General features: G+C 37.2%; 1 pseudogene; it reads left to right on the top strand.

Moving 5' to 3' along the window:
- The first annotated feature begins 5550 nt into the window (after positions 1 to 5550).
- LOC124930257 lies at positions 5551 to 6269 on the top strand (annotated as a pseudogene).
- The last annotated feature ends 3167 nt before the right edge of the window (positions 6270 to 9436 follow it).

Raw genomic sequence — 9436 nt, 5'->3', positions numbered from 1 at the left:
ATATCCCCATAAGGCATGTTGTAGCTTCTCGTGCCAATCCCTGTACGTGATGGTCATCTTCTTGATGATCCTAATCACATTCTTGTTTGTCGCTTCCATCGCATCATTGGTTTGGGGTCGGTAGGGCAATGATTTTTGGTGCTCAATCTTGAATTCGTCGAGCAACTATGACACTTTTTCTTGAAAGTGTTGACCGTTATCTTAAATCAGGGTGTGAGGTACTATATATCTAGCGATGAACTTTATCACTTGATATGATTTCAAGATCTTGTAGGAGGCTGCTTCAACCCATTTAGTGAAGTAGTATATTGCTATGAGTTTGAACTCGTGTCCATTTGATACGTGGGGATAGATTTTCTCATTAACATCAATGCCCTATGTAGAAAAGGTCCAAGGAGATGTCATATTGTAGAGGAACGAGGCTTGTGTATACTTCATGTTATCATAGATTTTGCACTAGCAACAGATCCTTGTTCGAGGTTTTGCCAAAAATATCATAGGAGAAATATTTTCTTGGAAAAACAATTCAATTCATGTGTGGGCCGCATGTCCATACATGTACTTTATACACGATCCTCTTAGTTCAAGAGTATCATTGTAGAGCATGTTTTGACCGTCGAAAAAATAACGATAAAGCTTGTTAGCGATCCAAGCATAATTGGTGGAATACTAGCGTAGTGCGTGTCGTTCCTTAGCTCATAAGTGGGGTGGATATTCTCCGTACTCATTACACTTCTGGAGAGTATCATACCAAGGTTTAACAATATTCTCACAATACGTTACTACTCCCTTCTCAAAAGTAGGGCATTGTTATTGTTAAATTCGAAAGGGTTTGACCTTGATTCCATCGGGAATTTGGGAATCCGTGAAGCGATTTTGACTTCTTAGAGTATGAACAAACGATACATGATCATTTTTTTCGTGATTTTGGTCACGTAGGTGTGGTAGGGTTTCAAGTTTTTTCTTTTCACTTCACGTGCCATTGGCTTGGGATATAACCAAGTTAGGGTCACCAACGACTTCTAGCTTAGTTGCCCATTTTCAAAAGCCAATTTGAGAACAAAGAGACATGTCTCGTATTTGGACTCGTTATTGGTGATGGGTATTTGAGTTTTATAGAGATTGTGTTGTATGTCCATTTCGGGTCAACTAACAAGATCCCAATTCTGTAACTCTACTTTTTAAAAGCACCGTCAAACATCAGTTTCCATGTGTATGATGTTACACTCATAATTCCCTAGTCGGGGAACTCGAGTTCATCGTTTGACTCAACAATGATAGGTTGGTCAGCGAGGAAGTCTACAACAACGCTTCCTTTGATAGACTTTTGTATTGTGTAGGCTATGTTGTATTCGGATAACATCATAATCCATTTGGCTAGCCTTGGTGATAGAAGGGTTTGTTGGAACAAGTGAATCGGGTCCAATCTTGACACCAACTTGATGGGGGTGTGCTTGTGTTAGGATCGGGTACAACAATAGCAGGGGGTTGAATATTGTTGTTCTTAACTTGACTTTAAATTCGATTTTAATCCTGTTAGAGATTGAGATCTGTTTCTATTCTTCACAAATCTTCGCAAGCTCTTGAACGAATTCAAGTGTAGAAATGCGTGCATGATTTGAAGCGGCAAATAAATGATTGTAATATTGCAGAAATGAAATAAGAAAAGGAGTTTTATGGATGTTCAGAGATAAAACTCCTACGTCACCCCTTTTTTTTCAGAAGGTTTTTCACTAGAAGGTTTTGATTCGTATAGATACTACACAAACCCAGTCAAATACGTAAGTCTTAACATTTGCATGTTTCTGAACTCCTAGTTATCACTCTGTTGAACAGACAAAGTCTTGTTAAACTTACAATACTGAATTTCACTGAGGAAAAATAGTAAAAAAATTGCTGAGCTTAGCTTAGTGAATCACACAATGATCTTAAAGAAAGTAAACACACAAAGATTAGCTATTCAGAATTCGTGCGTTCGAGAGGAGAGTTTGTCATTGCACTTTGATCATATTTTATATTGAAGTTCTAGCAACGGTCGAATATTTTATAAGAATATATTCGTTGGATCGTGGCGTACCGAATTATACTGCTGAATATTCGGTAGATCATGTTGTAGTGGAAGGTACAACACAGGTTAGAGGAATATTTGAGTACGTGGCAATTGTACAATCTTGACGTGTTAAGGTGTCTTGGCAGACGTCTGATAACAGACGATGCTGATGAGCTAAGAAGATAAGATGACTCTTCTTCAAACGGCTGCTGAAACAAGACGTATGTTCACGCTTTTTAAGACCAAAGCGTCTGTTGAGGTGAGACGTCTGCTCGCGCCCTTATTCAAACCAGAGCGTCGGTTGAAATGAGACGTCCTGTCGCACACTTCTTCAGACCAGAGCGTCTGTTGAAGTGAGACGTTTGCTCGCCCACTTCTTAAGACCAAAGCGTCTATTGAAGTGAGATGACTTTTCTAGCATTTTTTCAGAACAAAGCATTTGTTGAAGTGAGACATTTGCTCGAGCTTCTATAGACTAGAGCGTCTGTTGTAATGAGACGTCTTCTTGTGCCCTTCTTCAGACCGGAGCATCTGTTAAAGTGAGACGTCTACTCGTGCTTCTTCAAAATAAGACGTTTCTTGAAGAAATATGTCTTTCAGTGCTTCTTCAGACAAACACATTTGTTAAAGCAAGACGTCTTCCAACACTTCTTCAGACAAACACCTCTGTTGAAGCAAGACGTCTTGAACGCTTCTTCAGACAAACATGTCTGTTGAAGTAAGATGTCTTCCAACACTTCTTCAAATAAACACGTCTGTTGAAGAAAGACGTCTTCTAGCGCTTCTTTAGACAAACACGTCTGTTGAAGCAAGACGTCTTCTAGCGCTTCATAAGTTGTACATGCGCATAAACAATTTCATAACTTAGTTTTGTTCACGAACACATCATTAAAACTATATCGTATTAAACTTGTTTTTATTCACCTAAGTTCATTTTAATGAATTAAAACATTTTTCTTTAATTAATTATTCATTTTTCGTTATTTAACTTATTCTAAGAAATTCTCCCTTTTTGAAAATGTTAAAACTAAGTTAAAAGAGAACAAGAGATTGAATAATATATTTATATAAATATGAAATACATAAAAAAAAATACAAGGTTTAAGATTCCCTCCCTTTTTAGTCTTGAAAATTCAGCATTGGTTGTTTTCTTTTTCGCCGAATCCCAACTTGGACCAGTCCTCGACCAATTCCTCGTCCACGGGCTTCTTCAGAATCCCAACCTCTTCCTCTTCCACGTGTTTCTTCACCTCGACCAACACCATGGCCTGCGCCACGACCTGCACGACGTTCTGGCTTCTTTATAGTTCGAAGACCCCGACTTGAACTTCCTTCTCCACATCGACTGGGGGCCTCATCGACTGGTTCCCCACGATTGGCCCCTTCCCCCTTTTGAACATTATCAACAACATCATTAGTAGCTTGAATGCAAAGTGCAACAACACTAGAATCCTCAACTAGCTTTGTTGTTGCATTTGCTGATTCAATACGCTCAACATCTGTAGTGCTGGTGTTCTTGGAGATTTCAATGAGTTGAAGACCAAAGGTTTCTAGAGTTGTCTTTGTCTCGTTCCAGATCATCGACACTTCAAACGAAGTATAAAATATGTATTTGTTATCAATACCTTGCGTCGAGACTATGTCGACTATCACTGTGGAGTTCGCGACAGTTCGCTCCTTTAGATCTCCAACTTTTTAAATAGGATAAATGAAAATTTTAAGATTAAAGTTGAACACTTTTGTCAAATTTTGGACTCTTCTAATTTTTTTGTCGTTTTAAGTCCTTTCCTTGCATTATTTTGTTATATTTAAAACCCTAAAATTAAAGGCGTTAATTTATATATAAGTTTGTTAAATTGTTTCATTTTTTATAATTAAATATAATATAATATTTAAATGTCATCAATTTTTTCTTAGCAATCTTTTAACCTCATTTGCACCCCCAGTACTTCTCTTCCACCTTCCACCATATCCGATTCTCTCTCTTCCATTAACCACCATTTCCGATTCTCCCCTTACACCCAAAGCATCTCCAACCCATTCAAAACTTGAATAATGACTTTTAACACATGCATTAAAATTAAAGCTTATAAATGAAATTCATTAACACTTACAAATCCCTCGTCTCCTCCCTCTTGAATAAAGTTTAAAAGAAATATTGTTTCAAATAAATTCATGACCGCTTCTTCAATCTTGCTTTTTTTACATAATCATTTAAATATTACTTTCAAGGCCTTGTTTATTGACATCCCAATCCCAAGAACAGAGTCAATAACACCCTATTAATTAACTTAAAAACTAAAATATTATTTCTTTAAAAAAAGAATTTTGCAAGAACCAAGTATAAACCTAACGTAGTGAGACTGACGATGCAGTCTGGCAATGACCTTTCGAGCTAGAATTCACAAGGCAAGAAGACAATGACTAACTTGTCATAACTTCAGCCTATATATTTAGTTTCACAAAATCCACCATGATTAAATTCTCCTGAAAGAAGTTATAAGTAGTTGATAATAAAAGGTCAGACACCTTAGAAGCTCCAATGACCAAGCGTTTGGAGTAATCATTCGTTGTATATTGTTTAGTCGTGCCACTAACATGAGCATCATGGTGCTGAGAAATTCCTAATGCATTCCCAAGTTCGTAAGTATTGAGTCCTGCTGATATGTTTCTAGCTAGACACATTTACCTGGGATGCAAAGAAAATTAATTCAATTTGTTAATTATTTTACTTAATTGTTCAACATCTTCAACCCTCAAGCATTTACCTGGTAAATTGCAGCACTGACAAAATCATTTACATGTTGTTCGACATTGTACGTAGTCAAACAAAAGCGGGTTATCTTATGTAAAAATAACAACTAACGGTTTATTAAACCGTTAATTAGTTAGTAACTGATTTAGTTAGTTTACTTAATTAGTTAGTATTGAACTCCTATATAAGAGAGATATGTAATTATTTGAAAACAACTTTCAATAATACAATTTCAGTTTACATTTCTCCTCCTTCAAGAATTTAACATGGTATTAGAGCAGTTTAGATCATGAAGCCAAATCGCTATATTCCGCTATCTCTATTGGTGGCTTTCTCGCCACCGGTAGAGGATTTATTCATATGAGTTTTATGTAATACTTGTTGAAGATGATGAACATGATCAAGATTGCTGATGAAATAATAAAAGGGTTTCCGGTAGGATCAATGTCTTGCATTCTACTTTTTCGAAAGTTTTCATTAGAACTCATGACCAAGATCACTATCTGCATCGGCTCAGCTGACATTGAACAAGGTGCAAATATAGATAATGGATACAATGATGGGATTCGTTCAAAGGACGCCGAAGCAAACGACGTCGGCAAACAAGACTGTCATGAAGGGCTTCGATTATACAGGAGGGTTTTCTTGAAGAAGGCTTGGAGAGAACATTATTTGATTTCAGCAATATCGAAAGCAGTATTCAGATCTGAAGTTGATATTCTTGAGCTATCCATATTAAAGAATTCTCTTTTGAGTAGCGAGATGCCTCAAAGACAATTGAAGAACAATAACCATCTTGCTTTCTTCACCTACGATGAGAAGAAGAAACCAAGTTATGGAAATGGAACCCAGAAGGAGAGACTTAGAAGTGATTCGATTAAGCCTTTTGATTCCTACTATCTTTGTCTTAAGCCTTTCATTGACCCCTTATGTTTCTAGAAAGGCCATACTTTCTACAAAGAATGCATTCTAGAATGTTTACTGTCTCGGAAGAATGACTTTCAAAGGAAGCCAGTTGCACATAATGCCAAGCAATAGAAAGAGGATGAATAAGACAAATCAACATTACGGAAAGAGAAAGAATTAGATGCGTTTGATCAGTAAAACCATGGTGCAGTTCCCCTGTATAATGACAAGAACTACAACATAGTCAAGAATAGTGGCTTTCATAAAGCAAACAGTGTAAGAACAACCTCTTGCGAAGAAGAAACACTTAACGTTGAAAGCGTTCTGGCTTCTATACCTACAACCCCTACTAAAGTGGATGCTCCACCAGCCAACACGACTTGCCCTGAAGGAAGTGAAAAACTCAAGTTGAAGAGTCTTTTCCCAATCCATTTCACAGAAAATAACAATCATCAATGGAAAGAAATCCAATTTTCTTACAAGAAGTTTATTCTGCCCTATTCGCTCACTACATCTACAACGACGAAGGAGAGAACAAGTTCGAAATGGACTTCTTGAGGAAACTGAGTTTTATGGTATTTCTTCTCTACGTTTTGATCTCTTTAAAGAGATAAAACACTAAAACGAAGAAGAATCCTATGGTTGTAACACAGTTTATTTTTGACACTACAATGATCGATGAAGAGTAACCGATTTCTTCCATTAATCTCATTTACTGAAAGCCTATGACCTTAGAATCTGGATCGCTAGAATGCGATTTTTACCGTGAATCCCATCCTTTTGCAGAGAAGATCATTCGTAATTGTGTCCAGAATCTAAACGCTGAAAGATGTGGTGTGGATCCAACTCTATTGCGATTGGTGTTTCACAACTGTTTTGTGTAGGGATGTGATGCCTCTGCTGAATTGAGATAGATAGATCGAATACACAAATTTGATAATTATCATTTTCTTCATATTAGTGTTAAAGGCTTGCCGGATGGACAAGAGCGTTCGTCGATGACTGAATTTGTCTATATCGTATTAGACTTGTTGAGAATGAAAAAAAAGCTAAATTGGCTTCTTTGAAAAATATTTGTCCATGCAAGGACGGTTTTTTCGAATCAAAATTAGATTTTGAAGTTCTTGAAACCGTGGAGGAAGATTCCCTTGTAATCGTCGGAAAAAAAGGTTTGTCGATAAGATTCGTCAAAACCAAAAGAATGCTAAATTGACTTCTTTGTAAAGAAAAAAAACTAAAGCTACAAATGTGGAAAGCTGGTGGCTAAAGAAGAAAAGACAATTCATGATGATTGTTATGGATTGGACTAACAAAGATTGAGCTATCTATATTGGGTAGTTCGGAAAAAATGGAGCTTGCTGAATTGGGCTTGCTCGGCTGTCTATGTTGGGTAGCTGGAAAAAAATGGAGCTTGCTGAAATGGGTTTGCTCGGCTGTCTAAATTGGATAGTTAAAAAAATGAAGCTTGTTAAATTGAGCTTGCTGAAGACAATGGTTGCATGATCGTAGCTTAATGTTTCATCGACTTGTTTTTATCAAGGTGAAACTTTGTTTCTACTACGTTTCTCCTTGAGGGGAGGATGTAAAAATAACAACTAACGGTTTATTAAACTGTTAATTAGTTAGTAACTGATTTAGTTAGTTTAATTAATTAGTTAGTATTGAACTCCTATATAAGGGAGATGTAATTGTTTGAAAACAACTTTCAATAATATAATTTCAGTTTATATTTCTCCTCCTTCAAGAATTTAACATCCTACAATTAATTATATGAAATCACATGAAAGAAATGGGACGACCTGTCTTAATTATAAACGCATCGGGTTCTCAAGTCACGATAGCGAGCACCAGGGCCACCCATTATAATGGAGTGCTTGAATACAATGCTTATTATATCTACAGCTTTTCCCGATCTATCCCACTCATAAAGCCCTACTCGGGATCGCGGGTAAACACGGGTTCATATTGACCCATTCCACGTTCGTCCGGTTCAACTTCGTCACCTTTATGCAGAGATGCGAGAACAACGACTTTTACTATCATCGTGACATTCCCTTCAGGTTAGGTCTCTTATGAAGTGAGGGATGAGCAGTTGGATATTAGATTAGATTATATTAGAGTATATGAGAATTTAGGCGAGAGGATAAGGAAAATAATTAGGCGTTTGAATTATATTAAATAAATAAAAATAAAAAATGACATGGCAATATTAATTTAACAAAATTATATATAAATTAACACTGCTATGAGAGAGTTTTAAATAAAACAAAATATTGTAAACAGAGTTATTGAAATGAAAAAAAATTAGAAGAGTTCTAAATTTGATAAAATACTTCAACTAGAATCCTAAATTTATCCTTTATCCCCATTTTAAATATAGTATCAATGCTCTTCTGCATAGGCGCAAGAGAATTGATAATAAAATTTTGGAGATGCTTCATTCCCCGACAAGTCCTTAGGAGAAGAAGGATTAGAGGAAGCAAGGTGAAAACCTGTAGGGACAGAGCGAAGAGGAGAGGCTCGATGACTTATCTGAATGGAAGACCGCTCTAGAGAATGAGCTTGAGGCATATTGACCAATTCCCGGGACTCGCCGTCAGAACCTTCGATCTCTTTGCCTAGATCCTTTAGAAATCCTCATTCATCTTTAGAGTTAACATATTTGGCAGGGAGGGATTTCATTGATGACGAAGGAGTCACTTGAGTGGACTTGAGGGAGGTGGATGGTTTGGACTTGAGGGATGAGCGCCTCTCTTCAGATGTCTTCTTGTCTGGAGAGATATAATGAACAAAAGCGGTCTTCAAGTAGACATGAGTAGAAGGATGCTCAACTCATTTGAGTGGATTTACTGACGTCTTTTGCTCATTTGAGTGGAGTTGCCGAGGGGTAGAGGAGGGCTCCAGCTCTTGAACCGGGGAAATGAGTTCCCCAACAACTTTTGAAATGTACTGCTCTATAGCCTTTGGGGCCTTCTCTTCAGCAGTTTTTGAAGAAAGTTGATGTTGCTCAGCAACAGAGAGAAGCGGCTGCTGCTCAACAACATGAGATAACTCCTTCTCAGCAGAAGGAAGTTGTTGTTCCTAAACGATTCGATAATAATTCTGTGAGGGATTAATATCTATTTCTATTCTTCACAAATCCTTCAAACTCGTAAATAGGATTCAATTGTGGAAGTGTTCCTCGGATTTGAAGCTTTGAACCGATGTAAAATAAATGGCAAAAAGTAAAGAACACAGGGAGTTGTTTATGTAGTTCGAAATAAATCCTCCTACGTCACCCCTTATTCCACAATCGGAAGGATATCCACTAAATATTTTGAGTCGAATACAACTTACTGAGCTAACTAACTCTCGGTTGAACAGAACAATCTCTGTTCAATTTAATATATTCTCAACAATATTCTCACAACTAGACAGTAATTGATTTTCTCTCTTAAGCTTGAATGATAGAAATCAGTAGGAGCAAGAATGAATCAGTAAGCAAGTGACTTCAGTAAGGTTAGGTAAGATCGGTTGTTCGTCTGTTGTCCTTGAGCATCTATTTGTGATAGAAGGACACCAACGGTCAAATATTCTTCAGGGACACGTTGCAAGAGTCCGTTGAAAGGCCGCCCATAGGACCAGAATATAGCGGACTCTAAGCAAATGGATCGTGGCTGTACCGAACCTATAGTACGCCGAATATCCTCTGAAGTTGTCTTGTACTAGACAAGTAGTGGGAAGAA

Source organism: Impatiens glandulifera, chromosome 3 (genome assembly GCF_907164915.1).
Source record: "Impatiens glandulifera chromosome 3, dImpGla2.1, whole genome shotgun sequence".
NCBI classification, from domain to species: Eukaryota; Viridiplantae; Streptophyta; class Magnoliopsida; order Ericales; family Balsaminaceae; genus Impatiens; species Impatiens glandulifera.
The sequence above is the reverse complement of the archived record's forward strand: the minus strand, read 5'-3'. Positions and strand labels throughout refer to the sequence as shown.